Source organism: Stenella coeruleoalba, assembly GCF_951394435.1.
Source record: "Stenella coeruleoalba genome assembly, chromosome: 4".
Lineage (NCBI taxonomy): Eukaryota > Metazoa > Chordata > Mammalia > Artiodactyla > Delphinidae > Stenella > Stenella coeruleoalba.
In genome coordinates, this window is record NC_137149.1 from 148614555 (window position 1) to 148631975 (window position 17421).

A 17421-nucleotide genomic window follows, 5' to 3' on the forward strand; every position below is an offset into this window, starting at 1 on the left:
TCAAGTTGCTTCATTTTGAGGCTGTGATTTTAAATGGCATCTTTTGTTCTCTTACGTTTTTCTGATGATCCAAGAAATTTACAACCTTATTTAAGCTCTGTTTCTATCTACATCTGATAGTAATTTGAGGTAATATATGGTAAAAAAAATTACATACAGAGTAAAACAATTTATAAAATAAGGAATAGAGAATCAAAAGCCAAGTAAAGGAATGAAGGTTGTGCCAGAGTTACCACGAGTGCCAAAACTTTTACATTTGAGCTTCCTTATAGCCAAATCAATAAGATAAATAGTAAGCTATAAAAAGAAAGAGCAGTGTCCATGCATACGTTTTATCCATACTATCCAGTATCCATAGATACGTACATACACCCAGAACTAAGAAATTTGAATATTTCATTACAAGGAAGAAGTCCAGTTCTGAAAGCAGAATTAAACATTTAGGCTAACATTATAGTTGGCCAGGTAGAAATTTATCATAATTCTCCTAGAAGCTTTCATGAACCAGAGTCAGCTGGAGTATTTCACCCACGCAAAAGACCACCTACCGTATGTCATACAAATATTAGTCTTTAAATCCGATGTGAATATACTTGTCAGGGTTGGGTGGTCTCAGGGAAGACTTTTCACTTCACTGGCATTTGTATGTCATGAAAATATTTCACTTGAGCTTCTTTGTGGGGTTCTTTATTTTCCCTTTGATATACAAGTTAAAAGAGAATTTTCTCTTTATGGTATATTTCAGATAAATATTTCAATACAGATAAGATAAACTTTATACTTGCTGTCATCACAATTTGTATCTTTAACATTTATATATAGTTACATTTTTTCTTTCAAGTTCTTTTTTCTGTGCCTATGCGTTTCAGGTTATTTTTTCCCTTACATCTCTAATTTTAGGCTTTGAGAAGGATAAGTTATTCTAGCTATTTTTAGAGATGGTGTTATTCAACCCTTCATTTTATAGATAAGCAAACAAGCCAGAGAAGTAAAGTAGCTGCCCTAGATCTCATTCATGTTTTATAACTCAACACGTACTAAAATCCATTTTTCTAACCCTCGTAGAGATGTTTTCTCACCATGCCGTTCTACACCTCTTGCCTTCTTTTCATGTGGAGGATCACATAATGTTGTAAAAACTGCAGAGGGTTTAAGGTTTGGTCCTCCTTGCAAAGTAGCAAGTTAACCTACCACAGTTTCCTGGATGCTGATTGCAGACAGGAGGCTCCCGGGTCCGAGAAAAAGGATCCGTGACAGCAGTGGCAGTGACAGGAGTTCTGTTCCCACAGGTCAGTGCCGGGAGGGCCGCGTGACACCTGCACGCCCGGCTGGACGTGTGACGGGACAGGCAGCGTCCTGTGTGCGTGCGTGTGTGCACGCGTGTGTGTGTGATGCATGTGAGTGGTTAGATCGCAGAAGATAAACTGTCGTCCAGGACGCCTACCGCAGCATTTTGTGGCTCGACGTCACGCACCGTAGGAGAATCGAGAAAAGTGACTCTTCCAATAGTTCTGAAATCCCTCTTTTTGTGCTTCCTTGATGTACCTTCCTATTATTCCTGCACATATAATCATTGTCTTAAGTTTCTCTGTTTTTCCTCGACCTCCCAATTTTCTCTGTAATTTTACCGCATGTACACATCTCCCTGTGAACTAGCCTGTAAAAATTGTTTTGCCTCTTTTGAAGTATATATCGGTGGGGTAATACTACGTGCTTACTCCTGTGACCTGATGCGGTCTGATGTTTCTCCAGTTCACGTGGATGCAGAGAGCTCGGCTCCTTTGCTTTCTGTGACGGACCGTACTCCATGGTATAAATAGGCAACCTTTCTTGTCTTTTCCCCTTTGATGAATGTCTGGCTTATTTCCAACGCTCCTTGCCCAAAGTGCAAGAAAACTTTCTTCGAATCTATAGCTGAGAATGGTATTGCTGTCTTAAGAAATTAATATTTTAAACTTCATGAGGTAGAGTTAAATTATTCTTAAAAGTGACCAATTTACAGTTCTACCAACAATATACAAAATTTTGTTTTTCTGCATTCTCCCCAACCTTTTGATTTGGCATTCTTTTAATTCTGGGTATTACGGTAAGTGTAGAATTGTACCTTAATGTTAATTCCTATTTGTTTCTTCTTATTAGCAGTGAGCTTGAAAATTTTCATATTGTTGTTGGCTACTCAGATATCCTTTGCTGTGAAATGCCTGCTGATGTCTTTTGCCCAGTTTTTACTGGGATCTTTGGCTATTTAAACTTTGGTTTCCACATTTAAGTCCTTGATTCACCTGTAATTCATCTTATCGATGTGAGGTTCTTCACTAGGGTATCACATAGAGTCCTGACATCATTTATTCATTCATTTATTTAATTTTTATTTTTTATAGTACGCGGGCCTCTCACTGTTGTGGCCTCTCCCGTTGCGGAGCACAGGCTCCGGGACGCGCAGGCTCAGCGGCCATGGCTTAAGGGCCCAGCCGCTTCGCGGCACGTGGGATCTTCCCGGACCGGGGCACGAACCCGCGTCCCCTGCATCGGCAGGCGGACTCTCAACTGCGCCACCAGGGAAACCCAGCAAAGGCATTCTTTTTTTGTTTGCGGTCCGCGGGCCTCTCACTGTTGGCGGCCTCTCCCGTTGCAGAGCACAGGCTCCGGACGCGCAGGCTCATTGGCCATGGCTCACGGGCCCAGCCGCTTCGCGGCACGTGGGATCTTCCCGGACCGGGGCACGAACCCGCGTCCCCTGCATCGGCAGGCGGACTCTCAACCACTGCGCCACCAGGGAAGCCCCTGACATCATTTATTGAATAGTCACACTTTCTTCCAATGATGTGCAAAGCCAACTTACAGGTCAGATTTTTGTATCTGATCTGGCCTGTTTCTCGGTTCTCTGTTCTGTTCCTTGGGTTTACTGTGCCCCCCTGTGTACCAAACTGACCCTGTCTCAATTACTGTAGCGTTACAGAAGCTGTGTGGTAGGGAAGTCGCCTTGTTTTCCTCTCCTTTTCGAGCATCCTCACAATTTTACTTTTCAATATATGTTTTCAGAAATAGGTTACCAAGTTCCTTGAAAACTCCTGCTGTGATTTTTATTGAAATAGCCTTGCACGTATAGCTCATTCTGAGAAGAATTGACATCCTTATTGTAACGACCTTTCTGTCCTTGAGAACTTTATGCTTCTCCGATTATTTGGGTCTTCTTTATTGTCTGTACAGTTTTAAACTACTCTTTATAAAGATGTGTTGCATCATTATTTAGATTTCTTTCTATGGTCTCTTACTAAAATCGCTTTTTGAAAATTACATTTCTAATTGTACATTGCTGGTATATAGAAAGGCAATCAATTTTTAGTATCAGTCTTGTATCTAGCATTTCTAATTGTACATTGCTGGTATATAGAAAGGCAGTCAATTTTTTAGTAGCGATCTTGTATCTAGCATTTCTAATTGTATATTGCTGGTATATAGAAAGGCAGTCAATTTTTTAGTAGCGATCTTGTATCTAGCATTTCTAATTGTATATTGCTGGTATATAGAAAGGCAATCAGTTTTTTAGTAGCGATCTTGTATCTAGCATTTCTAATTGTATATTGCTGGTATATAGAAAGGCAGTCAATTTTTTAGTAGCGATCTTGTATCTAGCATTTCTAATTGTATACTGCTGGTATATAGAAAGGCAATCAGTTTTTTAGTAGCGATCTTGTATCTAGCTTTTCTAATTGTATAGTTTTTTAGTAGCGATCTTGTATGTAGCAAACTCGCTAAGCTCTTTATTTTAATAATTCTTCTGGCAATTATTTTGGATTTGTGCAAAAAAAGATATGGTTCATGAGAAAGATGTCTTTCTTCCAGTCAGTTCTTTTTACTCTTTTCTATTTCTTATTAAGTTGTTGATTGCATGAGGAGGTGTCTCTGACTTCCTGATTTTAGAGTTTGCTTCTTTAAAAAAAAATAAAGTTTAAACTTTGGAATAACTTTAGATTTACAGAATGTTGCAAAGATGGTATAGTTTCCATATTCCCAGGTTCCCCCATGTTATGTCTTCCATCAGCACCGCATATCTGCATAACTAAGACGCCAGCATTCATACAATGCCACTCACTGAGCTACACGCTTTACACAGATGTCAGCAGTGCGGTCACTCCGTGTGCTTCTTCTGGTTCAGGATCCTTTCCAGGATGAGCCTTGCATTCAGTCCTCAAGCCTCCTTAGTCTCCTCCGACCTGTGAGCTTCTCTTTTTGGTCTTTCATGGCCTTGAGAGTCTTGAAGAGTAGTGGTCAGGTAATTCGTAGAAGAGGCCTCAGTTTAGGTTCTTCAGATGTTTCCTGGTGATCACACTGAGGTTATTGGTTTGGGGGAAGGGTTCCAAATAGGTGAGCTGCTCTTCTCCTCATATGGTGGCAGAGGGTACGTACTACCAGCCGCACTCATCACTGACGATGTTAGCAATAATCGCTCAGGTCAGGTGGGCTTCTCCTCTGGTGAGGAAATACGTTTCCCTTTCATATGCTATTATTTGGAGGTACGTGACTAAGTCCAGTCCACATTCTAGGAGACGGTGATTAAGTTACACCTCCTAGAGGGGGGAATATATACATATATTATTGGGAATTCTTCAGTAAAGAAAATTTGTGCCTCTTCCTTTCCTTCCCTCCTTCCTTCCTTCCTTCATTTCTTCAATCATTTGTATCATTATAGACTCACGGAGATTTATTTTATGCCCTGTGTTATAACGCAGTGCTATTGTTGTTTCCTTTGTTGTTGAAATCGTTTCATCTTTGGCCACTGGAAGTAAAAGATTTGTTAACACATCGATATTGAATATGATGATTGATGAAGATTTTCTTATATTATTTGAAGTACTTTGTTTTTGTTTTGTTTTGTTTTACTTTTCTAAGGGGCCTATTTTCCCTTTGGGAGACATTTTTTTATTCATTTAATTTGGCTTTTAAAAGTAAGTTACAGAGATAATGACACTTTATACCTCACCATGTATCACCTAAGAGCTAGGATATTTCCTTTGTCTTTTGAAAACCTGTATCACCTGCAAGAAATGTAACATTAACATGAAACTATTACCTGATATATAGTTGATTTTCCAGTGTTTCTCACGATCCCAATATGTTATCACTTCATTATTTGCTTTTTTTCTTATTCTTTGATTTGGTAATCAGTCATTGATCGAAGTTGGTTATTGTAACTCTTTTCTTGCCTTTTCTTCGCTTTCATGACACTGATATTTGTGAGCTATCCAGCCCGTTTGTTCAGTGGAATGTCTCTCAATTTCATTTCTGAGTGCGTCTTCATAATTAAGTCCTGCTGAAAGATTCTGGCCAGAATGTTCTCTAGGCGATGGGTACCTCGGACTGCTCATTTTTTAATTTATTTGAAGATCAATTTATTTATTAATAAAATTTATTTATTTATATATTTATTTAGGGCTGCATTGGGCCTTCGCCGCTGCATGTAGGTGCTTCCCAGCTGCAGCGAGCGGGGGGCCACTCCCCACCTCAGCATGAGGGCCCCTCACCGCAGTGGCCTCTCCCGCCACAGGCCCAGCATCTGTGGCCCACGGACTCTATACCACAGGCTCAGCAGTTGTGGCACATGGGCTCAGCAGTTGTGGCTCGCGGGCTCTAGAGAGCATGCTCAGTAGTTGTGGCGCACGGGCTTAGCTGCTCCGCGGCATGTGGGATCTTCCTGGACCAGGGCTCATACCTGTGTCCCCTGCATTGGCAGGCGGATGCTTAACCACTGTGCCACCAGGGAAGCCCCCTGCTCATTTACTGCATTTCCACAACACGGACTTGCTTTCTCAATCCAGTGTTCAACGCATCTTGCCAATTTTGATAATGTGGTATTTTTATTTTTGTCCATTTGGGGATTTTTATAACATCGATTGTTTTCTTCTTTTAAGCTGCACGGGTCATATAGAAGCATATTGTTCATTTTCTACGTTAAATGCATAAGGTTTTTTAAATGCATTTTTTATTATAGATTTCTAAATTAATTGTATTTTGGATAAAGAATATGGCCCGTTTGGGCTTCCCTGGTGGCGCAGTGGTTGAGAGCCCACCTGCCGATGCAGGGGACGCGGGTTCGTGCCCTGGTCCGGGAAGATCCCATGTGCCGCGGAGCAGCTGGGCCCGTGAGCCATGGCCGCTGAGCCTGCGCGTCCAGAGCCTGTGCTCCGCAACGGGAGAGGCCACAGCAGTAAGAGGCCCAAAAAGAATGTGGCCCGTTTGTCTGTGATTGTTCAAAATTTAATACTTGGCTTCACTTGCTTCAAGATTTTTAAGTTTCCAAATGTGCTCTCCTTCCGTTATGGGTTCAGCACTGCATGTATGTACATCATGGCAAGTTTTGTAGCCGTGCTGGTCACGACATCAGGGTCTTCCCTGATTTTGTTTTCTTCCTGATGTAACAATTCCTGAGAGGTATGTGTCAAATACTCCTAATAGAGAATACATGTATGTATCAGTTTCATCTTGTAGGACTGTCCACTTTTGTTTTTATATGTGTCTAAATTGTGCCGGTTGGTGCAGGCAGGTCAGAGACCTGATCTTGTTTAATCTTTATTATGTTTTGTTTTGACTTCAAAGTATATTGTGCCTAATACTGATATAGATGTGCCAGGAATTGGGCTGGTTATTTGCCTGGCATTCTTTCCATTTTTTTACTTTGAGCTTTCCTGTGTCCTTAGGGTGTGTGTGTGTATGTGTGTGTGTGTGTGTGTGTGTTATCCCTTGTGAGAGGAACATGAGTAAGATTAAAAAGAAAAGTTCAGTTAAAAATCTTCATGTTACACTGAGGAACTTAATTTAGCACATTGGTTCTGATTATACCTTTTTTAGATTCAGTGCTGCTGTTACTTTTTTTTAATTAATTAATTTATTTTTGGCTGCACTGGGTCTTCATTGCTGCGCACGGGCTTTCTCCAGTTGCGGCGAGCGGGGGCTACTCTTCATTGCGGTGCGCAGGCTTCTCATTGCTGTGGCTTCTCTTGTTGTGGAGCATGGGCTCTAGGCGCACGGGCTTCAGTTGTTGTGGCACGTGGGCTCAGTAGTTGTAGCACATGGGCTCTAGAGCACAGGCTCAGTAGTTGTGGCTTGCGGGCTCTAGAGCGCAGGCTCGGTAGTTGTGGCTCACGGGCTTAGTTGCTCCGCGGCATGTGGGCTCTTCCCGGACCAGGGCTCGAACCCGTGTCCCCTGCATCGGCAGGCGGATTCTCAACCACTGCGCCACCAGGGAAGCCTGCTACTGTTTCTTTTGTACATTCCATTTCTACTCATTTTTCTGTTTCTTTCTTTCCTTTTTTGCATTCATTCAGTTTGTCTTCTCATCCTAGTTTTCTTTTCTGCTAATTCAGAAAGTGTACATCAAGTTCTGTGTTTAAATGGCTCCCTTAGAAATGCATACGGGACTCCATATAGAAAGCTCATTCACGTTTACCCGCCTTCCCCAAATAGACAATTACCTGAGAACCTTTGAACTGCCCTGGAATGCTGAATCCCAGCTCTTCGCTCGCCAAGCTGATAAGACAGAGCTGAGTTGATTGCTCACCATGGTGACAGGGACGGCCACCGTGGCAGCTCGAGCAGCGTCTGGGGAGGAAAGGCAAAACCAGACTCCGCTGAGGGTTTGAAGTTTGGTTTAAAATGGATCTTCAGTCTGAGACTGGACTAAGGGTTGTGTAAGAATTAGGACATAATAGTTCGGAACTCGTGGAAACAAGGCAGGGATTTTCAGGCATGGGTTCCGCAGTGCTGGATAGTAAACTGCTGATGCTTTGTTGAAGGAGTTAATGGTTCTTTGGAGGAAGTTCCTGTAATTAACAGTAAAGGCATTTGCCTGGGAAAATAATGAAGACAGTAAAATAGTCATGTTCTGGTACTATAACCACATAACCGGGTGGTTTCATCCTCCTTGTCCGAGCCGGCTTGGTTCTCACCACAGTTACTCTCATTCCTGATAGGTGTGGGATTCTGAGGATTTTAGTTTTGTGTTCTTTACCTTCACAAGTAAAACATGTGTCGTTACTGTTTTGTATGGTCGGTGTTTCTTTAGCCATCCCTACGGGCTTACTTTTGACGCTAACGATTTCTTCTTGCACTTCAGAATTTTGGGGGTAGCGTCATTTTACTTCTTTCAATATAGTCTTTAAAACCTCTTAAGTGAAAGCCCGTGGATAGTAAATACTCAGGTCTTATTTCTTTGAACATTTCTCTAGTTCACCTTCATTCTTGGAAGTTGTTCGGACGGGATGTAGGATTTTCAGTCGTGTGTTTATGTTTTTCTCAATTCTGTGAAGACGCCATCCGCTGTCTACGGCTGTTGAGAAGTTAGTCGTCCGGTTAATTGCTGACGTATCCCTGTAGCCTCCCATCGACGGGTACATTTTACGAGTGACGTGTGTGGGCCGCAGGGTAGAGAGGGAAGGATGGAGCTAGGATGCAGCCCCACGCAGCTCCTGGACCACCTGTGGCCCATTAACCGTCCACCCCACCCCGCCCTTGAACGTAGAGGCTCAGCAGATGCCCGCAGGGCCCAGAGCATAGTCACCTCACTGGAATATTGGTTCCTTTTCTTGTCTGTCCTCCAGAGAATTCTCCTATTTTCCTGACAGTTCAGTATTGCATGAAAAACAAAGGTTTTCTTTTACTCATCTATTCAGCATTTTTGTTGTAACGCACCAAGAGGAGTGTCTCTGCCTCACTTTGTCCACCGTGTGGCTGGAAGCAACACTGTTTCAAGCAAAACCACGTTTCTCCTAACAAGACTTAGTGTTCTCAAGTTCAAGTTTAAAGTTGATTTTTAAAAATGGCCAGATGGACTCTTTTCCATGACAAGGCTGGAGAACTTAAATACAGATGTGTCCCGATAAAATGCATCTTCGGAATTTAAGCTGCCCCAGTGTCAATATTTTCTCAATTCTGAAACGTAGTAGAGTCTAGAAAATGTGATTCACTGTTTTAGCGGCATCTTCAAAAGAGGGCAGACTCGAGTGAGATGTTTGACTTTTACCCCCGTGGCCTTGCTGGCTTCTCAAATCATCTTTTATAAAGAAACAGACAGAGGGAGTTGTGTTTTTATGCTGTGAGGTTGACATTATTACAAAGAGCAAAACAAGTCAGAGGCAAGTTTGGTTTTGTTGCTTTTCCAGCCTGAAAAGATGTGCAGGCAATGTGGTGGAGGGTATTGGTGTGGGACGGGAATGGAAGGATGGGGTGTGTGTGTGTGTACACACATTGGTGTAAAAAGGGCCGAAACATGTCTTGTTTTTCAATGTTCTCTGTGCACATGTGGCTCTTATGTGTGTGACATATGGTGTCCTTAAGAGGGCACTTTTTAGTGGAAAAGCCGATTTTTTGTTTGTTTGTTTGCTCCTCTCTGACATAAATAAATTTACTTATTATATATTATATTTTACAAAGAGAAAGACTGTAAATGACAGTGTGTGGAAAAGAATGGGCTGTTCATTGGTGCTTCTGTATAACTGAATCACTTTGCTGTACAGCAGAAATTAACACAACATTGTAAATCAACTCTACTTCAATTAAAAAAAATAAAATAGTGCCTCTTTTTCACCAAAACAGCTGAGTTTCTTTTGGAGGAAATGTTGTCTCTGGTCCAGCGTGGAAAACGTTGAATGATAGAAATGCTAAATCTGCTAGGCGAAAGAAACACATTTTTTAATACTTGGAATTGAAGATGATCAAAACTGTTAGTTTTTCTTCCAAATGAAGAAAATCTTTCGGACATTGTCCTCCCTTCCTGCTGTTTATCATAGAATTAATGTGGCCTTGGTTTTCGCTCGTGTATTTACTGTAAGTCCAGTGAGCACTTGCTGAGCCCCATGGGGGTGCGGGGAGACAGTGGTGAGGGGGAGTCGTCTCTGCCCTCAAGTAACTCATAGTCTGGTCAGAAGCAGACAAGTAAACAGACAATTAAAATAGAAAGGCCACAGGTCCCAGAAGACGGTAAGTAGAGAGTACAGTTACGACTGTAACTGATTGTGTTTAGATTGCTTTGTTGACCATTTTCTAATTCAGACTGTAACTGCGTATCTTACCAGCAACAGCCTATAAATAATTGTTATTAATTCATTGTGGAGAAATGGGGGGCACAAATTAACCCTCCCACGCAGACCTCAGAAGCTCAAATACTCATTTTCTGTGTTTCCCTCTAGTAGATGTAACTTTTAAGCCTAGGATAGATTTCTTATATCAAGTTTACAACGACAGTGCAAGCTCTAGGAGACACAATTTTAAGGAAAAAGTTACTTTGTGGAAAGGAATAAAGATATTTCTTAGTTCTATTGCTATACAACTGAAAAAAAGACAGTATTATTGAGCTGCTAATGACGTTGGAGACCCATAAGTTCATCCTAAGAATGTATTTTTCAAGCAAAATATTTTCGTGAGCCCCTTAAAATAGTGAAGGGAAGGACAAGGCGGCATTAGACACTGTTTGGCATAAATGATCTTAAATTTTATCCCTGGAAGGTCCAAAGGCATCCCGTGAAGCCCCAGCCTGAGTCTGCAGAACTGGGGCTCAGAACATGTAGCCGGGGGTGGGCCTCTCACTCAGCATTCCAGTCCTGTTCGGGACGGCAAGAAAAGCTTAGGGGAGACAGAAAGCTCAGTGCGTTTTTAAGGTGCCCTGTGGGAGCCTTGCTGTGAGACCAGAGGAGTCGTGCCTGGTGTTACAGGTGACAGCATGACCACGTGCTTGGCGTCCACCTCCACCACTGGCAAGGGGTAGGGGCCCAGGTGGGCTTGGGGCATTTATTATCCATCCCCGAGACCTTCCTGAAGGGCCTGTCTGTGCCAGGCATATGCAGGCTGGTTGCCTACACAGGTCACAGGTGTTTTAGGGTAGAAGAGAAGGGAGCACAGGAGGAGGCTGTGAGGGCAAAGGTAGGGTCTCCTCCAGCGCCTGTCACGACTAGGAAGCGATAAGTGATGATCCAGAAGGATGGAGACACAATGCGTGTCCCGCCTCGAAGAACAGGTGAGACGTCAGTACCAGCCAGCACCTATCAGGTACTCAGTAAGAGCTAGCTAACATAAGAGGATAGGTGGGTTAGAGGGGAAGAACGTGTGAACGATGATTTCCCCTGGAGCACGTGCTGCCGTCGAGGTGAGGCTGTCCCAGTGGGCAGGGTCCAACTGTGAACCCCCAGTGATGGAGTTGGTCTCCCTTCCTCTGCTCTCAGAAGCTGAGGGTTTTCTTGCAGAAGAGAACATGGACCAGTCTATAGTTTACCAAGAAAATACTGCCAGAAGCCATGCAAAATGGATTGGAGAAGAATTTAAAGGTACTTAGTTGAAGGAATTGTGTTATTTTCAGACACAAAACTCTCCCATTAGAGATTTCCTCAGACCTACCCTTGGCCAATTATTTTCTGCCTGATCTAATAACAGAAAAAGCCTCTTCCTCTCTTCCTTTCTCCTCCTTCCTTGTTAAAGCTCCGTGTGAGTGGAGGGGCCGCTGAGGCGCGGTGTGCCCATGCACGCGAGCGCAAAGAAGGACAGGTACCATATGATGCCACTTATGTGTGGAGTTTTAAACAAATGGTGCAGATGACCTTGTCTACAAAACAGAAACAGACTCACAGACACAGAGAACAGACGTATAGTTGCCGGGGGGAAGCGGGGGAGGGATAAATTGGGAGATTGGGATCGACAGATACACACTGCTATATATAAAATAGATAACTAGTGAGCACAGGGAACGCTACTCAATACTCTGCAAGAACGTATATGGGAAGAGAATCTAAAAAAGAATAGGTATATGTATATCTATAATTGATTCACTTTGCTGTACCTCTGAAACTAACATGACATTGTAAATCAATTGTACTCCAATAATTTTTTTTTTTTTTTAAAAAGAAAGAAGCTCTACAGTGGGATCGATGCTCTGTATTTCAAAGCTACGTTCCCCTTTGCCCCAGGGCACAAGTTTGGGGAGGAACAAAACGACCCATTTCAACATTACCGACAATAGAAATATTTATATTAAAGATAAACCAGGGAATTGCTTAGAACGTTAAATGGCTCCTCTGTTACAGAGAAGAGATGGCCTTCCTCACTTCTCCGAGGGTTAAGCCAGGCCTCCGTGGGCCCTGAGAAGAGCTACAGTACAAAGCAGTATTGCACAGAGTCTGGGGATACTACTGCAGTTCTGCTACCGGTGTGCCAGGACAGAAGAGATGTCCCTAATAGGTAACGGCTTCGGTTGAAAGATAGTGGGATTCATGCAAGAAAGAGTAACTTTAAGATCCTTTCAGCTTCAAGTAACCAACTGAAAAAGATACTGTTTGGATCCGTCCCTGAACGTTTCAGGGATGGGCTTCATCCGGGTTTTGAATGATGCCCCCACTCTGCCTCTTCCTCTGCTTCCATAGACTTGCTTTCTCGTGGTGGGCTTCACTCTCAATCAGTTTGTCTTCATAAAATCTCAGAGGAAACCAGGCAGGTGCCAAGATTTTAGAACTTGCAATCTTCGAAGGAGACAGGAACTTTTCCTGCAAAAATTTTTGGAAGAGTTTCTTTTTGTTTTGTAATTTCATTGAAGTATATAGCTGGTTTACAATGTTGTGTTAGTTTCTGCTGTACAGCAAAGTGACTCAGTTTTATATATATATATATTTTTTCAGGTTCTTTCCCATGATGGTTTATCACAGGGTATTGAATGTAGTTCCCTGTGCTCTACAGCAGGACCTTGTTGTTTATCCATCCTCTATGTATAATGGTTCGCATCTGCTAACCCCAAACTCCCCCTCCCCCTTGGCAACCACACGTCTGTTCGGAAGAGTTTTGATTGGCCTGCTTTGAACCAGGTATCCATCCCTGGACCAGTTACTATAGGGGGAGATAGGAGCAGCTGTTACCGTGCTTGGCAGGATTTGGGCTCCTTGCCCATCCTGAAGTTAAGTGATGGTTTGTATTGCTGGAGAAATGGTTCCTGAAAACAAAACTTTCCCTTTCCATCAGAAAGAGGAAGAAATGCCAATGGTGCAGAAATAACCGTCTTCACTCTTGGTGTTAAGACCCAGAAGGAGTTACGGGCAGCTTTCAAATGTACACTCATTGCTTTCCCCTCCTCCACTTCTGGCCAGAGTAAAGTTCCCTTTAGAGTGAAGGCTTTACCAGAGCCCTTTCCAGCCGCTCTTGAGTATAGTGAGCTTGATGGCATAATTTATAGTTTTGTTATCCTTTGACCTCTGTAGCAATTACTTTTGTAACTTAAAAAAAAAAAAATCGTTCCCAAGAGGGCTTAAAATGAAGGGTAGGGACCCGACCAAGTCTGAGATCAAGGGACTGTGCCCTGGGCTAATGAGATGTTTTGGTTTTATGTTTTGAAATGTTCAGAATCAACATTCCAGCAGAGAAAGAATGAATCCCGTAACTCCCAGAACCCGTGTCGGTCTCCCCATGCTTGTCTGTCTCCAGCCCTGTCTGCACCTATGTCCCCGTCCTATCCCCCCTTTTACCCCCAACACCTCCCTCTCTTCTTGGCTTTCCTTCCCCCATCTTCCCCGTCTATTGCCCAGTTATCACTTTCCCTCTGTTACTCGGGAAGATTCTGACCGTTTGCACTCCATGAGGATTCAGGGCATATCTCAGTGCCCTTCTCCGTGGCAAGCCTTTGCTTTCAGTTCCTGCCATGTCTTCCCGTGGGGTGATGATACCACCTTCTGTTTGTCCAACTGGCACAGCGACTTACACTTGGACAACTTCTGCAACCAACGAAACGCCCGTATTACCAGCTGGCTAGCTAGTTATCCATTTATATAATTTTACCCCCAAAGAAAAACCAAGCAAGAGCAATACAGCACCAATCACTAAGAATAAAAGACTTCTACATATACAGGTCTTAAATATACTGCGCAGGCCTTCCTTTTCTCAGCTTATTCAATATTTTATGTAGTTGTATCTCCGGTATTAAAGTATTAGTATCTTTTTGCTGTTTGAGCTTTCAAATGGCGCACTTTCCTCAGGTCCCCTGGCCGTGACTCTCGGGGAGCTAGGCTGTGCTCAGCTCTCTTTAGGGTACAGACTACTTTCTAAAGAAGCAGACTTTAAATAGGCCACCTCCTTTGGCTTTCATAGGACAGGGAGATGCTGACTGAGGTTTTATTTCTAATTCATTCATGGAATTATTTCTAAGTATTATTTGCTTTCCCCTCTAAGGTTTTTGACAGAATGAATCAAAACACATAACTTTCACAAAAGGATTATTGTTTTGCTATGCAGTTAACAGAGGTTAAATTAAGATATTTCACAAAGCCCTCTGAAGTTAAGCTGAAAAGATTTCATTGCACCTAATTCACATGTGAAGGTAAAAGGTAGAAGTTAAGGACCCCTGCCCAGCTTCCTTGCCCATGTTGGTTCTGCTTACACCTCTGTTTTCAGCGGAAGGAATGATGTGAATATTATCTCCTGGACCAAGAACATGATACGAATAGTACATGGATATGAGCATTAGGATGACATGAATAGTATTGGGTTGGCCAAAAAGTTCTTTCGGGTTTTTGAAAAACCTAAACGAACTTTGTGGCCAACCCAGTATATGGATATGAATATCATAATGATATGAATAGTGTATGTATATGAATTTTATAATGATACGAATAGTATAGGTATATGAATATTACGATATGAATAGTGTATGTACATGAGTAGTATAATGATATGAATACTGGGTGTATATGAATAGTATAGTGATGGGAATAGTATATGTGTATGCATATTATAATGATGCAAATAGTATACGGGTATTATAATATGAATAGTGTATGAATATTATAATGATACGAATAGTGTAGGTATACGAATATTATAATGATACGAATAGTGTACGTATATGGATAGTATAATGATGTGAATAGCATATGTATATTATAATGATACGAATAGTATATGTATATGAATATAAGGATATGAATAGTACATGTATATGAATAGTATAAAGATATGAATAGTATATGGGTATTATAATGATATGAAAGTATATGGATAGCATGATACGAATAGTATACGGGTATTATGCTATGAGTATTATAAGGATATGAACAGTGTATGTGTATGAATATTATCACCGTGCAGGTGAGGCAGACTCGTGTGAGCCCAGTGGACTGATTCTGTGCAGGCAGACCCAACTTTGATCATTCACTGAAACTTACAAAAAGAACGGGGGAAAAGGGCTTTTCTGTTGGTATACAGAGGATGTCATAAAATCAAGGAGAAAGTTCTTCTACTGGATTACAGTATTTAAAGGAAAATGCTGTGGAGTGGACCTCACTTTAACATTTCATTCAGTGAAATCAAGGGAGCCTCACCCTCTAGAGGTAGGGTTTGTGGTAGTTGTGACTTGCCTTCAGATGAGATGCAATTGAATATTGGCAACGATGCATGTTGTATAAGCTGCCACCTGGCTTAAGAACAATTGGGGAGACCTGTGTGTTCATAGGTGCCCACTTAGAGGAGGGCCGTGTGGAAGGAGTCCTGCCCCAGGGAGTAGACTCTGGGGACTCTGGCTCAGAGCACGCACAGTGTTAGTAATCTTAGGGAGATGCTTCTTCTTATGTAGATATAGAAAGATGCTCTTGCCCACAGTAATGTACACCTTCTTTAATTTCTGTCCATACAAACCATCAGGGTACTGGTGCACAGAGCTGTATGTTCCTACCTTCTTTTTAAAATCCCACAGGAGGGCTTCCCTGGTGGCGCAGTGGTTGAGAATCTGCCTGCCAGTGCAGGGGACACGGGTTCAAGCCCTAGTCTGGGAAGATACCACGTGCCGCGGAGCAGCTGGGCCCGTGAGCCACAACTACTGAGCCTGCGCGTCTGGAGCCTGTGCTCCGCAACAAGAGAGGCCGTGATAGTGAGAGGCCCGTGCACCATGATGAAGAGTGGCCCCCGCTTGCCACAACTAGAGAAAGCCCTCACACGGAAACGAAGACCCAACACAGCCATAAATAAATAAATAAATAAAATCCCACAGGAGACCATGAGTAGAGTAGATTCTTCCGCACGCATCTAGGTGAAATTCTGAATGCGTTTTTCAGTACACACAGTATTAGGGCTACTAGTTTGGGAAATGGAGAAATTCCATTTGTACTTTGCTCCAGGTACCATACTGATGACTTAGATTTTTTAGTAGGATGAATTGGCCACTTACGTACATGACAGAATTATGATGAGAGTACTGTTATGTACATGGAAGAACAATGGCTTGGAATGCCTGACGTGTTTCGGATTCAGCTCTGTCCTTTACTATTAGCTACGTGGTTTTGGTTAAAATACTGAGCCTGTTTTATCATTATATTCTTTAAATAAAATAAAGTAAGGGGATTGGGTCCCAAACGAAGATTCAAGTCTCTTCCACCACTGAAAGATCTGTGTTTCCTTGGACTGTCCACATTTGTTTTGCCTTTATAAAGTAATGTTTTATAAAAGTTCTTTGAAAATATTAAAGTATAGGATAATATTATAACTTTTCTGTTCCTGTGGGAACAAAATCCCTTCATATTTCTTTTTTTTTAATAAATGTATTTATTCATTTTATTTTTGGCTGCATTGGGTCTTCGTTGCTGCACGCAGGCTTTCTCTAGTTGCGGCGAGTGGGGGCTACTCTTCCTTGCGGTGCGCAGGCTTCTCATTGCGGTGGCTTCTCTTGTTGCGGAGCACAGGCCCTAGAGCGTGCAGGCTTCAGTAGTTGTGACTCGTGGCCTCTAGAGTGCAGGCTCAGTAGTAGTGGCGCCCGGGCTTAGCTGCTCCACGGCATGTGGGATCCTCCTGGACCAGGGTTCAAACCCATGTCGCCTACATTGGCAGGCAGATTCTGAACCACTGCACCACCAGGGAAGCCCCACTTCATATTTCTTCTTAAACTGTAGTTTTATATACGAACCTTTGCAGTAATATTGAGTTTTTAAAAATATACTTGATTTATGTACACATATATATTCTTTTATAACTATGTATAAAATATATGTATTCTTTTTCATATTCTTTTCCATTATGGCTTATCACAAGGTATTGAATATAGTTCCCTGTGCTGTACAGTAGGACCTTGTTGTTTATCCATCCTATATACAATAGTTTGCATCCGCTAATCCCAAACTCCTAATTTGTCCCTCTCCCACCCTCCCCTTCGGTAACTGTAAATCTGTTCTCTGTGTGAGTCTGTTTCTGTTTCCTAAATAAGTTCATTTGTATCATATTTTAGATTCCTTTACATTTAATTTAATGGGACAGAAATTTCACTGCCCAGAAATCTCTCAGGGGCTTAGTTGTTTCTGTTGTCATTTTCAAACTCTTAACCATATGACCCAAGCCCATGACAAATCCCTAAATGTAATGGAACCAACAACTCTGGTGAACACAGCTGACAGTCAGGTGGTAGTCAAGGACTTA

General features: G+C 42.3%; 1 protein-coding gene across 2 annotated transcripts in view; it reads left to right on the plus strand.

Annotated features, from left to right (window-relative positions):
• PDGFC (platelet derived growth factor C) overlaps window positions 1-17421 on the plus strand; it is a 218700-nt gene that overhangs the window by 127433 nt on the left and 73846 nt on the right. The gene's annotated exons all lie outside the window — the stretch shown is intronic.